Here is a 20626-nt window from a genome sequence, read left to right on the forward strand (position 1 = left end):
GAGTAGGCGGGGATCCAGCGGCATCTGACGGCGCCATACTCACCCCAGCAAAACGGGGTGGTGGAGCACCGAAATCGTTCGGTAATGGCGATGGCACGATCTCTGTTAAAAGGGATGTTAGTGCCGGGCAGGTTTTTGGGGGAGGCAGTGCGCCATGCGGTGTATCTCCTCAACCGGCTACTGACGAAGGCGATGGGCGATTGGACCCCGTTCGAGGCATGGACGGGGCGCAAGCCACAGCTGGGACACCTGCGGGTGTTCGGCTGCACAGCACACGCCAAGATCACGACGCCCAACCAGAAGAAACTTGATGACCGGAGCACGCCGTATGTGTATCTCGGCGTGGTAGAAGGCAGCAAGGCACACCGCCTGTTCGACCCACGTCGTGGGCGTATCCATGTAAGTCGTGATGTCATTTTTGAAGAAAATGTACCTTGGCAATGGAGTGCAGTCGCAGGGGAGCAAAACTCTACCGAGTTCACGGTGGAGGAGGATGGAGTTGATGCACCGCCGGCCCACCCGGTACCGCGGTACCGGGCGCCATCCCCAGCAGTCCCGCAATCGCATCTTGCAAGCCCGGTAGGGGCGTCACCATCATTGCCGACTTCGCCCTAGTCATCACCGAGCTCTACACCGCCTTCAACCCCTGCTACCAGCTCTGCCGGGCCGGTGGCGTCACCAGGTTCCGGTGGCGACACTGGAAGCGATGAGGGTCCCGTCCGGTTCAGGAGTCTTGAAGATATCATGCGGGAGGCACCCCGCGTGGACCTGGTGGAGGATGAACACGATGGGGACGCGCTGCTTGCAGAGATGGAGGAGCCATCAAGCTACCGCGAGGCAGCCGGCCAGCCGGCATGGGAGAACGCCATGGCACAGGAGCTGCAGGCGATTGAGAAGAATTCAACATGGGCTCTCACTGCATTGCTGGCAGGACACAAACCCATTGGCCTCAAGTGGGTGTACAAGCTGAAAAAGAACACTGCCGGCGAAGTAATCAAGCACAAGGCTCGTTTGGTGGCAAAGGGCTATGTTCAGCGTCAAGGGGTGGATTTTGAAGAGGTGTTCGCGCCAGTGGCGCGGCTTGACACAGTTCGTGTCATCCTGGCTATCGCAGCTGATCGGCGGTGGGAGGTGCACCATCTCGACGTCAAATCGGCGTTCCTAAATGGCGATCTTGAAGAAGAAGTGTACGTAGCCCAGCCGGAGGGTTTTGTGAAGAGAGGAGAAGAACACTTGGTGCTCAAACTGAGCAAGGCGCTCTATGGATTGTGCTAGGCCCCGCGGGCGTGGAACACGCGTCTCGACAAGTGTTTGAAAGAACTCAGTTTTGCACGGTGCACGCAGGAGCAGGCCGTGTATACTAGAGGAAAGGGGCAAGCTGGTGTGATCGTTGGTGTGTATGTTGATGACTTGATTGTCACAGGAGAAAATCCACAGGAGATAGCCATGTTCAAGCAGCAGATGATGGGGGAATTTGAGATGAGTGATCTCGGTCTTCTCTCTTACTATCTGGGGATAGAAGTAATTCAGGGGGAGAATGGGATTGCTATCAAGCAAGCTGCGTATACGAAGAAGATTCTGTCTCAGTTTGGTATGCAGGGTTGTAATCCCACCTCAATCCCCATGGAGCCACATTCGCTGCTGCACAAGGATGCTGATGGAAATCCAATTGACGCGACCGATTACCGGCGTGTCATCAGGTGCCTGCGATACTTGTTACACACCAGGCCGGATCTGTCCTACGCCGTTGGCGTGGCGAGCAGGTTCATGGAGCGGCCGACAACGTTGCATCTCAAGGCGGTCAAGATGATACTCAGATATCTGAAGGGGACGCTGGACTCTGGTCTGGTGTTTGCAAGCGGCAGTGGCTCGTTGGACATCACGGGTTTCACTGACAATGACTTGGTAGGTGACATGGATGGCCGTCGGAGCACCGGCGGCATGGCGTTCTATGTGAACAGCAGCTTGGCGCAGAAGACAGTGGCGCTCTCATCTTGCGAGGCAGAGTTCATGGTGGCCACTGCAGCATCATGTCACGCGCTTTGGCTTAGGGCGTTGCTGAGCGAGATGATGGGTACAAAGCAAAGCCGGTGAAACTTTTTGTTGACAACAAGTCGGCGATCGCCTTGATGAAGAATCCTATGTTCCACGGGAGGAGCAAGCATATTGATACCCGCTACCATTTCATTCGTGAATGTGTTGAGAGTGGGTAGATTCTGATTGAGTTCGTTCGTTCTGAGGAGCAGCGAGCAGATGCATTGACAAAGGGACTGCCGGCGGCGAAGCTGGCGACTGCACGGCACCTGTTGGGTGTGCGTGATCTCAGGCCACGCCAAGACTAAGGGGGAGTATGTTGCAGTTATTCCTGGTGTGGCCCGAGCTGATCCGGACGACGCGGGAATGCAACGGTGTGCAACGGTGTGGCGAGATGCCTGGGCAAAGAAGATCGGTGGCGACTAGTTCGTGCAGCGCAGGAAGCGCGATGAAGCAGAGTGCATGACGGGGAGTGACCTCGTTGTTTCCACATTTGTAGGATCAAAGTTGTTAGCCTATAAATAGTTGGTGATAACAGAATTTGTACTCGTGCATTCAGTTTTCATTTCAGTTCGAAATAAACACCGAAAGTTGCCCAAATACTCTCCCGAGATATTTTGTTCTTGTGTGTGCTTGTTCTCTGCATTCTCTGAATTCTCTGTTTCTCTGAAAGTTTCTTCAGTCTGCCGTGCCGGACAGCTACAGGACGCCCACAAGGTGTTCGTTTGGTGTTCTTCGCCAACAGGCCCGCCGCCGCGCTCGCGCCTTCTGCTGCTCCGTTGCCGCGCTCGCCCTCCGCTGCACCGCCCGCATCCGTGCTCGCCGCTCTGCCCGCTGCCTCCGCTTCGCCGCCGCGCTCCGCTGCCTCCGCTCCGCCGCCGGACGGCCGCGCCGCGTAGCCTCGCCCACGGCGACGACGACGGTGGAGAGCCGATGACGACGGCCACGGCGCGCGGCTGCTCTGCCCGCAGCCTGAAGGAGAAGAGAAGAGAGAGAAAAGAAAAGAGAAGAGGGGAGAAGGAGAAGAAAAGAGGAGAAAAAAGATGTGAAGCTGACATGTGGGCCCCACGTGTTTTTTTATTTTTTTTTTGCTGACTAGGATGCCACGTCAGCAAAACCGGGCAAAAATACTGCCGAGGGACCTCCGGTGAACGGTTTGAGTGAGTTTAGGGGTACACATTTATGGTTTTGTGGTTAAGGGACCTCAGAAAATCTCGCTCTTAAGTTGAGGGACCTCCGGTGAACTTATTCCTTTTTGAATAGATATGGCCAAGGGTGGTGTGGGGCGACGCGGGCCGTAGCTGGGCCGGCTGCCCAATGCCGCCCAATGGGCAGTTCCGCCCCTGATTTGCTCATACTACTGCAATATGTGCTTCTAGTTCATTTGTAATTTCTCACTAAATATTAGGTAGGCAACTATACCAACCGAACAAGACAAATTACAAGCGATGTCTTCAGTTCCAAGTTTGGGTGGCGGCCTGGCGCAAGGAGAATCGGCTGCTGAAGATCTTGGATGGTTTTTGCTTTAAGTGTTTGGGTCATTAGGTCTAGCTGTCTGGCTGTTGGGTTGCTGCAGGGATGTTCCTTTTCCTCTGCGTTTTTTGGGGGGTATGGCATGTTGCTGCCCTTGATGTTTTGGCTGTAGAAAAAACCAGCCTGTTTGAGAGCCTTTGCTTCTCCTCTTTTACTTCTGTTTGTAAGATTCTCATTCTGTAGCTTGCTATCATTTCTAGTAATGGAAATGGGGGCTTTTGCCCTTGTTCAAAAAAAAAAAAAACAACCGACCAAGAGCAATCCAACATATCCAAGCGATACAGTCTTAAACAACGCTAATATAGCCGATACAATTATCAGGGCCAACAGAACTTAGGGCTTACCCCTTCGTTGGGGATCGAAGCGATGCAGCCCCGCATCAGATGCTATGTTCCGTCGGTGATAAAACATCGAAAAAAATGGTGACGATGCACCACAAGTACTTATGTTGATCCATAGAGATTCTAGTCCATATTGGATATGACATAGACTTTCCTAAAGATAAAATAAAAGATACAAGTCATGATCGGACTCTAAACAATCTTTTCTAAAAAATAAAAAGGTAGCTAACTGACTCTGCCTAATTAATACTCACTCAGTTTCATATTATAAGTCGTTTTATATTTTTATATAAACTTGGTCAAATTTAATAAAGTTTGACTAGGAGAAAAGTCAAACGACTTATATAATATGAAATGGAAGGAGTAGATAAATTTCCATGCCACATCATTTTTGAACTTAGCCTCTTCTGGACAAACTTCCTTTAATTGATTAATTTCCTTAACGGAATCCACTAAAATTTCAACACCTGGCGATTGATAATTTTCATCGGCCAGTTCCATGACTCTGAGGCCGATAACGACTTCGGTGTTTACCAAAATTTGGTGTTAACACCTTCATACTGCAAGTATTTCAACAATGACATAGCAGGGAGGGCTGCTCTCATCGCCTCCCATCTCGGGGGGTGGCAAACCCTAGCGTTGTCGCCACCCCTCTCTCCCCTCACTGCCTCGCTGCTGCCTGCGCGAATGGCCAGCAAAGCTGGCGGCTTGCTAGGACAACGGCGGCGGGACTCGCAACGTCGAACACCCTAGATTCGCGCGTGGACGAACCCGAAGGTGGAGGACGGCCGGAGTGATGCTGGTGTTGAAGTTGGTGCGAGGATGGAGGCAATGCTGGACACGGAGCGGCTCCGGATGGGGTCGGCGCGTGGATGGCGGTGGCAGGCGAAGATGGAGGTGGGGAATGGCTGAGGGTGGCGGTGGTTTTGGTGGCCGGAAGGCAGCGAGGCGGAGTAGGCGGCAGGTGGCAGGCTGCGGTGGGCGCCACCGGCTTCGCGGCGGACGCCGCCGAATCTGGGGCCCTCGGGACAGATCCGGGCACCCCCTCCATGGCTGGGGCCTCTCCAGTGTGGGAGGCCAGCATTTATGGCGGCGAGGTAGAGGGGGAAGGAGGCTCGTGGTGATGGGCCAAGGGAGGCCAGTGCGGTGCACGGTTGGTAGGAGGGAGGCTCGTGTGGTGCGAGTGGCGTCGGCGGTTGTGGGAGGCTGACGCGGTGGTGCCGATATAACTAGTGTCAAATATATGACCTCTTCCGCTCTATTTATAGATATAGGCTCATTAACTTACCATATTTAGGGTGCCTTTGGTTGTACTTTTGAACCTGTTTAACCTTTAACCGAAGGGCTCAAAAGCCATAGCTGCTTCTACCCAAAAGTTGCTTTTGCTCTAGTACAAATTGAAAGCACCTCCACCTCCTGCTTTCAGCTGCTTTTGGGTAGCTCCTCCAACACACGTTGTCATGGCCTCTCCAGCTAGGCGGCGACCTCCCGGCGAGGCGCCAAGCTCCTTCCCCACCGCCGCCGCCCACGGGGAGAGGATCTCCCCTCCAATCCGCCACCGCCGTCGCCGGCTAATGCCCCCTCCTCCCCCGCCGACGTCGCCCACGGGGAGAGGATCCCGCCGAGGCCACACATAGGGAGAGGATCTCGCCAAGGCTGCTCATCAGCCTGCCGCCACCATCATGTTTTCCCCTCCAATCCGTCATCGCCGTCGCCGACCGATGCCCCCCTCTCCCGGTGCCGCCGCCCCTTCACCCGTTGGCCATGGAGGCAGGAGAAGAGGGAGGTGAGGTGGTTGACGGTGGTGGCGTCACCGCTGCCTCCTCTGCCGCTGCCCGTGGAGGCCACCGCCGCTCCAGCTGCACTAACTCTACCGCGCGCATCTGCCACCCTGCCGCCGCTACCGTTGAGGCCGACGGCGACGGCGTGTCGATGGCCATCTCCATCTCTTCCTCTTCTCTTTTTTTTTCAATGTGTGTATGATATGTGGGGCCTGCTTGTAAGCGGGACTAGTTATTTCAAAAGCCACAGCTGTTGAACCGAACAAGCTTTTTAAAAATCCACAGCTGTTTTTAAAAAGCCACAGCCCACAGCTACTTTTTTTAAAAGCTATAGCTCAACTAAACACACCCTTAATGATGACCCATTGATAGGTATCCTAGGTTGGCTCTTCATAGTTGGTCGGTTTCCTAACAAACGATGTCAGTCTAACACAACTCAATTTCTATTCGAATAAGTGACTAAAATAAAATTATAGTTGAAGCGAGAAATTAACAGGGCCATGTTTAGTTCTATGGGCTAATTATTAGCACCTATCTTTTAGTCCTAAATTAGCCCCCAAGAATTCAAATAGGTGGGTTAATTTGGGACTAAAGTGAATCAGCTCCCTTTAAAACATTAGCTCCTCCAACTCTAAGGGGTGCTAATGGGGGTAATTTTCTGTGGGGACCATCCAAAAGCAGCTCTATCTTCCTCTCTTTCTACTCTCTCTCCACCTTTTAGCTCTGAATTAGCTTATGGATCCAAACATGTCACCCTAGGCTAATGTTTAGCCTACCAATTTAAGACTAAACATTAGCTCTCAAAATTAGCCCAGGGCTAATCTTTCGAATAGAGCCAGGACACCTTTGACTAATATCCATGGAAATCCCTTTATTTCCATCTCTTCCTTCTTCATTGAGTCCGGTCTACATATTTTTAAAATTGTTAGACTAAATCGCACCCACCTGCCAAGTTCTTATACCACGGATGAAATTTAGGCCTTGTTTAGTTCGCGAAAAGAAATTTTTTGGGTGTCACATCGGATATTTGACCGGATATCGAAAGGGGTTTTCGGACACGAATGAAAAAACTAATTTCATTACTCGCCTGGAAACCGGAAGACAAATCTTTTGAGACTAATTAATCCGTCATTAACACATATATATTACTATAGCACTTATGGCTAATCATAGACTAATTAGGCTCAAAAGATTCATCTCGCAATTTCCCCTCTAACTGTGCAATTAGTTTTTATTTTTATCTATATTTAATACTCTATACATGTGTTTTATATGTGTTTAAAGTTTCGATGTGATGTTTGTGGCAAAAATTGTTGGAGAACTAAACAAGGCCTTGCTCTTCATCATTTCGTCTCTTCTGGGGCCTGACCAAACATGGCGTTCCCCGTTACCTCCGCCGCCATGGACCGTCGTGTCTCATCATCTCTCTCTGCCTCGCCAGTGCGCGCACCGACCGACGGACCGAGCGGTGGCGAGCCGCCGCTGCCTGCGCGCCGATCGATCTCGCCGCCTCGTCGCCCGCACTCCCGCCGCGCGCGTCTGTTTCCCTTCCTTTTCCGTCTCCGCCTTGTGGCGCCGGGGCGGGCAGCCGTGGCCCCGCCCGGGAGGTGCTCGACGAAATGCGCGAGTGAGCGCCATCACCGTGAGCTGTTGGCATGCTGGGGGAGGCGCTTCGGTTGTGTTGAGATGGCTGATGTGCCATGCTGGTTTGTGGTGAGGCACAAGTTCCAATTCTTCGTGGATTCATGGATCATTACCAAGATGTTTTTTTTTTTCTCTGTGCACAGTTTGACGTTTTATGCTACTGGGAAACTCAAGGCACGATAGGGAGGTAGGTGTTCTGGAGCTATGGTGTACGCCTGATCCCATGTTGGATCATGGGAGCTGATCGAAATGCAGATGCGTGGAACAATAATTTCTGCCGAGCTCTAACAACGTAAGTTCGCATTTCCCATCAAGTTTGTCAACTCGTGATGAAGATATTAGTATTTATGTAGTGCTTTCTTTGCTTACGGAGTAGTGTGTAATGAGTATACAGTTGTTCAATGAAAATTTATGTAGGATTCCTCACATAACGGATGAAACATTTTGGTTGCTTTATAGCTAGTCATTCTGTCGAGGTTCCAGATCTTTCTTTCAAACTATCGTGCAGCCAAAATTACTAATTATATGGAATTTAAAAGGTAAAAATATGATTCAGTTTCTCATCCTGCAAAATAATCTGATTAAGGTGAAATCTTGCTGAGAGAAAATCAAACTGTGAATAAATCAGAAGAACTCAAAATTCAATAAAATTTCAACAAAATCGAAGGGAAGAAAATTTTTTAGTTCTAGCAAAATCTTAGGATGGCCCAAGATAGCGAAATCTTGTCGATGAATGTTAAGGACAGGCTAAAGATATGTTCAGGGATTACGTGATTAGTCTGGGGACAACAAAATTTGATTTCATGACTTGCAATTCATGTTACCAGTCATTTCTCCCACTTCATCATTGGAGATTACTCCATCACTCCATCCGCGTCCATGTTCTATTGCCATTCACCAGTAAAGTGAATGTGGTAGAGCAGAGGATAAAAAAAATTCTTACATTACATGGTGATTTTTTGAGACTTTTATTTGATTTTACTTGGCTTTATCTATGCTTACATATGCATGGCGTAAGGGAATAAGCTTGATGTTAGGGACAATGCAAAAGTGGGTTAGATGGCATCCACAATGTCATAACTACTGTGAAATCCACCTCAAGGTGTGAAGTAAACTGGCTTCAGAAGTTAAGGAGGCTCACTATATATAATTCAATTTGTTTCATAGAATCAAGCTTACATCAAACTGAAAATTTCAGATTAAAGCCCATACTGCTTTCACAGTATGTACTATTGGTGCTAACAATTTTTCAGCTGCATACTGAAATCATCACCAAAAATCTAACATTTGTATAGGATTTCTTCTGAAGCATTCTGAAACAAACATTTGAAAGAACAAACAGGATAGAATGCAAAAGTAGTTACAAAAAGTAAAGTGCATAAACTGGATTTTCTTATGCTCATTAGCCACCCTTTCATCTTGGACCAGATAATATTGACGCAGCAGGTGGAGCAGAACATGAGGATGGGTTATCTTGAACAGATATTACTGAACTTGCATTGAAAAAGCCATAATCTAGGCAATTTTCCACGCTCATTGCACCTTCCAACACCTTAACAACAGTTGACATCGAAGGCCTTCGGCTGCTATCGTTTTGTAAGCACCAGATTGCGAGCTTCATCATTTGAATCACTTCCTCTTTGTGTGAGACCATGTCATTACCATGCTTATTGATCATATCAATCAACTGATTATTTTGAGCTTTTTCACGTAGTAAATTGATGAGCTGAACACTCTCCTTAGGCAGAGAGATATCAATATTTTTCCTTCCACTTATTATTTCCATGAGAACAACTCCAAAGCTGTAGATATCAACTTTTTCAGTGATCGGCGACGTTAACCATTCTGGTGCCAAATATCCAGGTGTGCCTCTCATCACAGTCATCACATTGCTTTGATCCCTGTCTATTAGCTTAGAAAGTCCAAAGTCGGCCAATTTGGCGTTGAAGTTCTCTCCTAAGAGAATATTCTGTGGTTTGATATCCAAATGAGCAATTTTTCGCCTGCATTCCTCGTGAAGATAGCATAAGCCCTTTGCAATATCCAGAATGATTCTACACCGGGTGCACCAATCAAGAGGGGCATTGTTATGGTGGTAATAGATCCACCTATCAAGTGAACCTCTTGGCATCTATTCATACACCAGAAGCCTATGTGACTTCTCTGCACAAAATCCAATCAGCCTGACAAGATTGATGTGCTCAATGCTGCCAATAGTCTCGACCTCTGCCATGAATTCTTTCTTTCCTTGACTAGCACCTTCCAGACGTTTCACTGCAACTCTCTCTTCATCTATTTTCCCTTCAAAGACTGATCCAAATCCACCTTCACCGAGTTTTTTGCTGAAGTCTTCAGTGCATTGTCTCAACTTTTCGAATGAGAACCTCACTGGCATTCCAGGCAATATATCAAATTCTTCGAATTCTTCATCTAGTTCTTGGTACTTACTCCTTCGTACATAAATAGCAATAATAACGACCATAACAAGAGTAATAGTTGCTGCAAGTGTAGCACCTAAAATTGTCTTCAATTTTTTTTGTGTAGGGTCAGAAGAGGGATTAATCTGTACCTTTAGATAAGCTGAAGAGTTGTAATTAACTTTTTCAAGTTGTATTGACTGCAAGGAGAAGACCTCTGTCACTGACTGGCATTCTCCATTGGAATCATTCTGACCATACCTGAACGCTACTGCTCTGCATGAGCAATTCTTCAAGCAGGCTTGCTTGCAGTCATCTCTATTTTTTGCATTCATGATGATTTGGCCCATATCAAAGTAAGAAACATCAGTAAGAGTCAAGAGCTGATGATTTTTCATTTCTTGACAAGATATTGGAGTCACTGGTGCACAACCAAGACTCTGCCTTCGATAGTCGATTGGTTGAAAGTACCTTGAACTAGAATTACTCTGAATGAGACAGCTGCATTGGCCACCTGTGCATATCCCGTACCCTCCGCACACTGTTGGGAAGGCACAATCATCAAGGAGTAGCTGCTTTGTTACATCAAGCACCATGGTCCACTTTCCTTCGGTAAACCACTCGTACAACTTCATGTGCCCATCAGACTCTAACCTTATGTACTGGGTGGACTTAGCTTCTGGCAATGGGATAATGTCATCTGGATTTCCTGGCTGTGTGGACTGCACAAAGATGCTGAGGCTGCCATTTGTAAAGGTAATCCTTGTTGGATCTCTCTGGTTCATGTTTCTGCTCACATTATACTTCAAGTATAGTTGTGGTGGTGTGGATTCAACATAACCATGTACACCATCACGGAGAACAGTTATATATATCTTACCCTCAGTCCAATTTGTGGGGGAGGCATTTGCTCTGAGCATCTTGCCCTGCAGCAGTGACTGCCCTGGGACCAATGCGTCGGTGGGATGATCAAATGACTGCCACACTGTCATGTTCCTCTGATCAAACAGCACAAGGTTGCCTTGCTCAGTGATCTCCATGCGTCGCACGGATTGGCCTGAAGTGCCGCTCGACCAGATGAGTCTGCCATTGGCTTTTTCACGGAGGACCAGGTCGCCATCTCCAGTCAGCTCAAGGGTAGCATTCTCTCCTACAGGGTTTGCCCGGTTGGCACACCAGACAACCTGTGCCATTGTAGTTACCGGTAAGGGGTTCTGAGCATGGGTAGCGGTGAGAATGAAGACGGCGAAGATGAATTCTTGGCAGGGTGGGGTGCAGAAGAACCCTGTGGCGAATGAGGGATCGGAGAAGGTTTGTGGTGATCGGAGGACTATGGCACGCACCGTAGACCCGTCATCATATGTGACGGTATCAAGGACTTTGTTGTTGACCCACAGTGTCGAGAGGTTGGCACTGGGATAGACGGAGCGCTGCCCGGCACCGGTGGTGCGGCAACTGCGAGCACCACGACCACCAGCACCGTGAAGTCGGCGAAGAGATTGCCAGGAGACATGTTTCTTGGATTGGAAAGGGAGGAGGGAAGCCAGCAAGAAGCTGTGGTCAGTTCAGAGGTTGACAAGATCTCCTGACCTGATGACACTAAGTCGATGAGCTGATGTGGTCACCGGAAAGATATATGGCCTCACCGTCGCCGGCATGGGGTCGCCGGACTGGCGGACTCTGAAGTGTTTGATCGGCTACTCGTGTTCTCGCTCTCTCAGTACTTCATAACTATATACTACCACCCGGTGCTTTAGTTTTTTGGTTTCTTGGGAAGATGGAATTTTGGCTTGACCAGTTCTAAATGGCCAATAATGGTTTTGGTTTCTGCAAAAAGATATGTTACTAAGTGACCTCAAATTTCAGTTTGGATGTTTGCAATTTAAATGTTTGCATATATCCGGTTGGATGTAAAGGCCGAGTAAAAAATATCCGTCTCTAAAAAAAATAATAAAAAAAGACTAATAAGGCCGGTAAAAATACCCTTCTCTAAAAAATAAAAATAATATTAAGAAAATGACCAATCGAGTTTCCCTATGTTGTCACGTGATTTTTAATAATAAAAAGAAAAAGCACATATTGATAAAAATAAGCATTAAAAAGCCCAAAACTATATGCTACCCGGTCAAAATTAGTTAGCTTCAGTACGGCATGACAAAAAATCTAGTGGTTAAGCCGGGTTAAAATACCCTTCCCTAAAAAAAATTAAAAATAATATTAAAAAATGGCCAATAATCATCTGTGCTCACCATGTGATCGAGAGTATGGTGAGTAGAGTTAACTATATGCTCGCCATGTGATCTAGTTTCGTTACGTTGTCACATGGTTTTTAATAATAAAAAGAAAAGCACATGTTGATAAAATTAGCATTAACAAGCCCAAAACTATGTGCTACCCGGTCAAGATTAGTTAGCATCAGTACGTATAACTAGTACGGTTAGCCAGTGTATTATACTATTGGCACAAACGTGTGGAGGATGGGAGCGTTGGCTAAAATAGAGAGGACAGCTGGACTAACCCATGTATGGGCTTAGAATTGCAAAAGTATGTATGGGTGAGTAGAGGTAATCTATACTGCAATATGTAGCAACGTACTTGCACGAACATGTATGCTGATTCCTGACCGTCTGGTCGCGAAATCTGGCGGATGGACCAGATTCGTCTCACACGATCGTCCGGAAAAATCACCCGCGCGAACCATTGATCCTATCCCACCACGTACCGATCGACCCCACTCATCCAATCGTACTTCCTGCCTTGCCCGATGACGTACCTCGTGCGCTGTCAATTGCGCCCCTTCCTCAAACCTCCTTCGGCCTTCCTCCTCGTCTCCTTCCGAACACCGTCATCACATATGAGCCCCGAGTGATAAGGACGTCGTCACTTTATACACACTTAATTAACTCCACAAGTTCTAATGATAATTTGAAGTCTAGTTCGACCTCTAAGTTCTAATGATAATTTGAAGTCTAGCTAGTTCGACCTCCAAAATTAGTACCGACTTCAAACATGTTGAACATTTATGCTAACTCCGATTTGATCTCGAACATGTTGGAAAGCTTATCTCGTTACTTTTTAAACACACCCAGTCTCATATCAAAATTCATCCTAAGTCAACAGAAATCATCAAAACAATACATTGTTGTTTGCTGAAACCACCGAACTTGAACCTTGAGCCTTGTAATAGATTATACCCATCTTGGAAATGCCTCTCTCCACCTCCACAACCAGCAACTATCTCTAGCTTTATTATTATAAATAGCTTTGTACATCCTCTAAAACAATTGAGTTTTGTTTATTTGAATTTTGCCAAGTGTCATTCACTTTGTCTCTAGTCATCCTCGTTTAATTAGTCGGTGACTATAGATTCAGAGTCACTAATAGTTGGTGTGTTTATTTGCCGGGTCGATTAGATCTACCACCTTAATTGTAACTATTTCTTGATGCTTAATTACCTATTCGCAATATTTAGATTGTATCTTATCTTGTTTATGCAGTGTTCTCTCGTTTGTATTGTAGGATCATCAACCACGCGTCAGGGTTAGTATGATATCGTTTATGGTGCAATTGCACGACGTTCTGGACTTGTTCTGGTTGGTAGACACGTCGCACTTGATCAAAGCGAGAGTTATCACCTCACCAGAAGATTGTACCACAAGGTATAACATCATTAGTTGGTATCAGAGCGTCGGTTGTGTGGTGAAGATTTTAGTTTTGTATATTTATTTTTTCTATCTATCATCTACAAAATTACTGTAAATGGGTCTTCTTTGATAGTTTTGTTTTTTTTTTCCATCGTAGGACATCAATTTAAAATATGGGTAGTTTTAGCACACTTGAGCAATTGAGTCAAATTTTAGTACGCTTAAGCAGTGGAGGCCCATTTGCCATTCCAGTGGACGTATGGTACGAGTACACACTAATCTGACAAGGTCAAAGAGCTTAGTTGTTGTTTTATATGCAATTTGTTTGTTTTGATTGGTTGATTTTTCTTTAAACCAAATTGCAATATAGGAGATAAAGAAAACGTAGAGATTGATCCAGTAGAGTTTTAATCGATCTGTCTAGGTAAAAGAGCTTTGTATATTTTTTTTAGGTCTGCATATGTGTTTGCTTGGCTTTTTCTTAACCAAATTGCAATAGAAGATAGTAATAGGAAATACGATGGATCAACGGCACGATTTATCATGCTATGCTATAGGCCCTATTGATGGGGGTGCAGACACTACTGGAGAAGTGCTCATCTCTTCCGATTCGCAACCCCCTTTACTCCCAGGTAGCGAATCGGGAGGGAGAATCCGGGACTAAAGATGGCAGTCTTTAGTCCCGGTTTAAATACCTGGGAGTAAAGCTCCATCTTTAGTCCCGGTTGGTAACGACTCAGCCACGTGGCTGGCACAACCATCTTTAGTCCCGGTTACCAACCGGGACTAAAGATTTTGTTTTATTTTTTTTAATTTGGTTGTGCTGCCTATTGTAGAAATGTATAGTATAGAAATGTATATATTACACATATGTACACTATATGTATCTATACATATCTATACATATATATATTGTACACATATATATGCAATGTCAATATATACATATGTAGAAATTCATATGTATATACAAATATTATACACTTAAGTAATTAGAGGCCATATACATATATTAACAAAATATGAGTTTGCAAGTAAGTAAATATACACATATATTACCAAAACAAGTACACAAAAGTAAATGCATGTGTGCATATATAAATATATACATGTATTACAATTCCTTCGGACTTTGTAATCTTTGTTTCTGTTACTACGACTTCCTGGCATTGGAAGAAGAAGGACCGGCTTGATGAATAGGCTTTCTGAACGTGCAGAGATGTAGCCTAGAGGGGGGGGGGGGGGTGAATAGGCTTTCCTGAAATTTTCTCAACAATCGCAGCGGTTAAATTGACAGGGCCCGGAACCTCCTGGTGATGAACACCGGAACTTCCGGGCAGGATGAGTAGCCCGGAACTTCCGGAGTTCTTGAGCCAGGAACTTCCGGGCAGCAGAGATAAATTAAAACTGAGATGAAAAACAGGTCCTAGCAAGGGAAGTTTAGGCACACAGAGGAACAAGATGAAGATCACAGGATATTAGCAGATTCAAACAAAGAACATGCACAAGAGAGACAAAGACGATTTTTTCCCGAAGTTCAGATCACACGAATCCTACTCTCCGTTGAGGTGCTCCAAAGAGCCGGGTCTCGATTAACCCCTTGCCTCACTTATGCAAAGATCTTAGAAGAGGTCCACGACCTTCAACTCAACACTTCTAGGTCATTTTCTAGAATTGAGTGACCACCAAGATCAAACTCAAAATTCCTTCTAGAAAAGGCCACAAGTGCAAGTTGCTCTACCTAGGATAACCTCTGAAAACTCAGCACAAGAATCTTTACTCACTTACCTCGTTTCCTTGTGGAGGTGAGGAAAACCTTCACAAACTTTCCCGGGACATCCACAAGATCTTTGGAAGCTCACGGGCGACACATAACTGTCTAGGAGAAGATCTCCAAGAGTAATAAGCCCAAGTGACAGCCCACAAGGTATCCAAAGTGCTCAATCAAACCTAATCTTCAAGCCATCTCCAAAATACTCCTACACTCTCATCTAATCTCTCAATCTCACAAGATAGGCTCTAGATTTGAGTGGAGGAAGCAAAGGAAGCTTGGGAATGGCTAGAAAACTCTAGAACATGAAAGAACTGAAGTGGAATGGCCAAAGGGTGACCTGGGGACGAAATCTATATATATAACGGCTAGGTGACGTCATCTAGCCGTTACTCACAAGTTTGAACTGGAAACCTGCCAGGAGGTTCCGGGCAAAAGTGCCAGGAACTTCCGGGCAGCACTTAGGAACTTTTTTGCAATTAAACAGCACCCGGAAGTTCCGGCCAGAACCTCCGGGTAGCCCTCTCTGTCCCGAGGAGAAAATCATTTTTCAAAAATGATTCCAAAAATCTTTTGATTCATGGATATGACTAAGAGCACTTTATATACCCTAGATCCACACTTGAAACCCCTCTTAATAGTACGGTTTTTCCTAAACTCAATTTCGAAAGTGAAAAACCTAGTCTAATCACCTTTGGTGATTTTTGCACATAGGAACATTCGAATTGGGGGGTCTCCTTGCATTCTTAGCCATCACAACTTGCTTTTGGACTAAACTCCTGTGAATAAACTTGATAAACACGTTAGTCCCCTTTAACCACCTTGTCATTAATCACCAAAACCCACTAGGGGGTTTAAGTGCATCTTCACTTTCCATCGTAATAGAATTCTCCTGTGGGATCGAGAATCTGCCCGTTGATGAATCTCATCATCTGTTCTTGAACAGCCCTTATGAAATCATCGTGGGTGAGGCTATCTATCATGTAAATCATCTGTCATTTGGAAAAAAAATAGGATTATACATATGAAACCAGTAAACAATAATTGACAGATGAATAATTTTACATACTTCCAGGTCCTGGCCAGTCCTGATTTGGTGTGCTAAGCAGTGCATGTAATAGCAGACGTAGTAGCCGCACAAGTTAGTCCCATGTTCCTGCTTTGCACACTGAAAGAGAAACAACGAGAGATTTAATATGCATATCTAATTTAGAACAAAGAAGTAATTCAATATAATATTGGAGCATGTACTAACCGGAAAATTGAACCTCTGTGTGAGTTTTTCATTCCAAATCCCGCGGACCAATGTACAGAACCGAATCCATGCCCTATTTACAGTTGTTAGGAAGGATTAATTTCTTATCCGAGATCCGTATAGTACTTGTAGAATGATTCATAATGACAGTGCAATATATGACAATACCTATCTATCACTTCGAAAATATGTGCGAAAGTTTTCTCCGGTTTATCCATTGATTCGTAGACATAGATTTTGGATTTCTCAAGGTCGAAAAGAATAAGGACCCAGTGGAATCTGCAATTTGCATTAGATGATACGTGTGTGTATCTATATATATATATATATATATATATATATATATATATATATATATATATATATATATATATATATATAGAGAGAGAGAGAGAGAGAGAGAGAGGAAGGAACAAAATTGAAGTTATGATTGTAGGAACTCACGATGTGTTGTAGGGAAGTAGTATGAACATCTTATAATGCTGCTGCACCGGGAAATGGAGGATATTGTCCTCGGTTTGTTTCTCATAGTTTTGTAGCATCAGTGTGTTCACTTTGCGGGGGTCCATGAATCCTGTATTGAATTTGTTGTGCTAACGGCACAACTGAATCTCTATTCTACAACGGGTAAAAGGAATTTGTATAAGCTACGTTCAAAGGAGGAACAAAATTGAACTATAAACAATACTTACAAAGTCCACGTGCTGAGAATAGAGATGTCGAGGGCGTCGCGGTGGTATAAGTCGAAGACTTCTTTGTAACGGATCCAAAGAACATCATCTCCTTGATAATAATCTGAGTTTCGCACCCTCGCTCCGAACATCTCTCTGCCCATCCCTGATTTGTCCAAGTACCATTGATGAAACCGGTACATCTGTGTAGGTAGCTTTCTCTTATCTTATCAGGCGTGACTAGCGGTTCACCATGTTTAAACATGTACTTCACTAGAGCTGTTTCGATAGGTGCGTCCTCTAGAAACTCTGCTCCATCTTTAGTCCAGTTTCTTTCAAGAACTTGCGTATCTCAAGTTGTTCCGGATCTACGAACGGTTCAATCTCTTGTTGTGGCTACAGCACCAGTTGAGGGACTTCCATTCCGCACTTCACTGCTGCAGGATTGGCTTTAAGAGCCTTCCTCAATGTTCGATCATAATCAGAAACTACAACCGGTTTGCTCGGTTCAGCCATCTTAATAAAGTGATCCTGAACCACTGGGGATATAGGGATCTTCTTTTCCAGACTCCATGGCTTCAACTGCTCCCTAACTTCCACTCTAACGGCTTCATCGAGCTCCTCCGGAGTCAAGTCATATGCCCTTTTCTTGAGAGCGGGGAGCCTTGGCTCGTCAGATTTGGCTTTCTTCTTTGGTCTTGACGGCATGGGCTCATATGGGCGGGACCTTGACGGTGTAGACTTGGCAGTTGGTGCAGGCTGAGGAGTCGTTGCCCGCGGACCCGACGGTGCAGACTTGGCAGCAGGTACACACGGAGGAGGTGGTGGAGGCAGAGGAGCGGGAGGAGCCGGTGCAGCCGAAGGAGACGGTGCTTGCGGCGGGGAAGGAGGAGCGGACTAATAAACCACTTTAGTCCCGGTTCTTTTTGGAACCGGGACTATTGTGGAAATCGCCCGACCCTCTAAAGATCACTTCTCCAGTAGTGTGATACCTGACTGGTCGCGTGCGTGCGAGGCCACATGATCAGCTACATATGTATATACTATCTACATGTATAATGAGTATGTATATATTGTATATACATACATATATATAAATATATATATAAATATATTTTTTATATGTATACATTTTAATGTATAAAAATATACATTTTTAATGTATAAATATATATATACACATATATGAAATTTGTATACATATATATATACAAACTTGGTATATGTATGTACATAAAATATACCAACTTTTTATACGTATATATACAAAGTTTATATACGCACGTATAGAAAAACCAAAAATACACGTATATACATGTACATAAACTTTGTATACACGTATATAAAGTTTATATATGTACGTCTTTAAATAACCGGAAAAAGAAGGAAAGAAATAACAGAAAAAAACCAAAAAAGACGGGGACGCCTACGCGTCGGGCGCCCGATGGTGCGGGGGAAAATCGAGCGTGCAAAACCACTTTAAACTATTTTTTCTCTTAAATTATTTATCCAAATCATGACCCGATTGCACCATTAAATTCGTTGCAATTAAATCTTTAAAACAAGACCATACATGGATATATTCCAATGAAAAATGTTTTTAGCTTATTATTGAATTATTTTTTAATGTTGCACGATGTTCCACCAAGTATATCGGATTTGTTTCACTAAGTAGATCGAAAATGTTTCAATTGTTTAAATCGGGTGTTGTTTCACCTTATATAAAATCAACGTTTCAGTTTGTTGCAAAAGAATGTTTCAGTTCACTGCAACATTAGATCTACACATAGTGAAACATTGTGAGTACACTAGGTAAAACATTTTTGGTGGAACAAACAATGAAACGAAATCCCTTAATAGAGGGTTTCCAAAATATGTGGGTAATTTGTTGCAATGGAGTTGTGTGTGTGGACACGTGGTGGGCCTAGGGGGCACCTGCACGCACGCAAACGCGCCCCTTGGCATGCACGCGTGCGGGGGTTGGGGGAGCGTCCGATTTTTGCTCCCCCCGCCGGTCGACCGAGCAGAATCATTTTTGAAAAAAGACGGAAAGAAAAAAATGAAGGTACCAAAAAAATGTCCTTGTGCCATTTGCCGCCCTCCCCCTCTCCGCACGCGCTATGTGTCCATCCGTGCGGGGTAAGGGGCACGCAGATGTCCGAGAAATAGCATTTTCGCTGTTGGATCTCAAGAATTCAAATGGATTTTGCAAAATTTCCACACAAAATAGAAAGACACTACTATACGTGTCTTTCGACACATTTATCAGCCTAAATCTGTCAAATTCTGAGACCATATAAGTAACAATAGATTACTAAGATTAATACGATACCAAGCACAAAAATTGTTATAAAAGTTAGTTGATTGAACAAAACGATGACTAACCTTGATCAATTCAGTCATTGATCACCCAAGACATATCAGATGACAACACAGGAACAGACAATATTTATTAACGAAGTTCAGCCGAAGCCTACATGTCTGGGACTTTGATTATGGACGCTCCTACCCAATCAATATAGCACACTTTTATTCTACAAAATATTTAGTAATACTATTAGGAGCACAGCGCGCTCCTTAGTATTCCGAGCGCCAAACATGTATTAGTCCAGGCGCACTTCACCCCACGTCCCGTCATCCCGCTCCCATCGTTATCGGAGTAAACGATTTACTTCGATAATAAAAACAACTTCCCTACTCCCGATCCCATCCCATGTCCTGTCATCCTGCTCCCACTATTATCGGAGTAAATGGTTTACTTCGATAAAGACAACTTCCCTGATTCTTGTATATATTTTATTTTTCCCGTACCCAACCAACCACTCTCGTCCCCACTTCAATTTTTTTCCCTTTTTTTCGGATCTGAATTGATCCACCATCCTAGCCCATAGATCGATGATGCACCATGGAGTAGGACGGCGACACCGTGGCGGTTGAGGGCTGTTGATGGTTGTTAGCGATCAGTTTCGACCGTCAATATTACCAAAATAGAGGAGAACTAGTTATGCTTGCATTGCATATCCATGTTAGAATAATAATATTCCACTAGTATTTGGTTCACTAACATTTTGCAGAGAATAATCATTAAGTGGAGGAGAATCGACATCAAATCAGATGATAAATCAATCGGACGATGTCGAGAATCAGACTTATGTATGAATGGGCCAAGAACTCAGAATTGACACGATGAATTGGGCCAAAATTTACAAGTCTGCGTATGAGAGCAATGGAGGAGGCCACCTGCCAATTTTGGGCTAGGCCGGCCCGACCCATGGTTCGGCCGAACCCCCCGCAGCGCCATTCAATCCAGGTTTCTCCTGGACGGCATAGATGACTCCCCAATGACGGTTGGTGGATATTACCGATCTTTCCAACCGTCATAACCGTCATTCTCAAGCTATAAAAGGAGCTCTCATCCTCATTTTACTCACACACCTCAAGCAAGAGTTCTCTCATATTTTTTCAAGTTAGTTTAGTGTTCTCAAGCTAGTGGAATAGAAATAGAGTAGAAATCGGAGTCCGGAAGCCTTCGGAA

The 20626-nt window shown here is 45.0% G+C and overlaps 1 pseudogene; it reads right to left on the reverse strand.

Annotated features, from left to right (window-relative positions):
* Window positions 1-8593: 8593 nt before the first annotated feature.
* LOC127770766 (G-type lectin S-receptor-like serine/threonine-protein kinase SD2-5) lies at window positions 8594-11315 on the reverse strand (annotated as a pseudogene).
* Window positions 11316-20626: the final 9311 nt, after the last annotated feature.

Source organism: Oryza glaberrima, chromosome 4 (assembly GCF_000147395.1).
Source record: "Oryza glaberrima chromosome 4, OglaRS2, whole genome shotgun sequence".
In the NCBI taxonomy this organism is placed as follows: domain Eukaryota; kingdom Viridiplantae; phylum Streptophyta; class Magnoliopsida; order Poales; family Poaceae; genus Oryza; species Oryza glaberrima.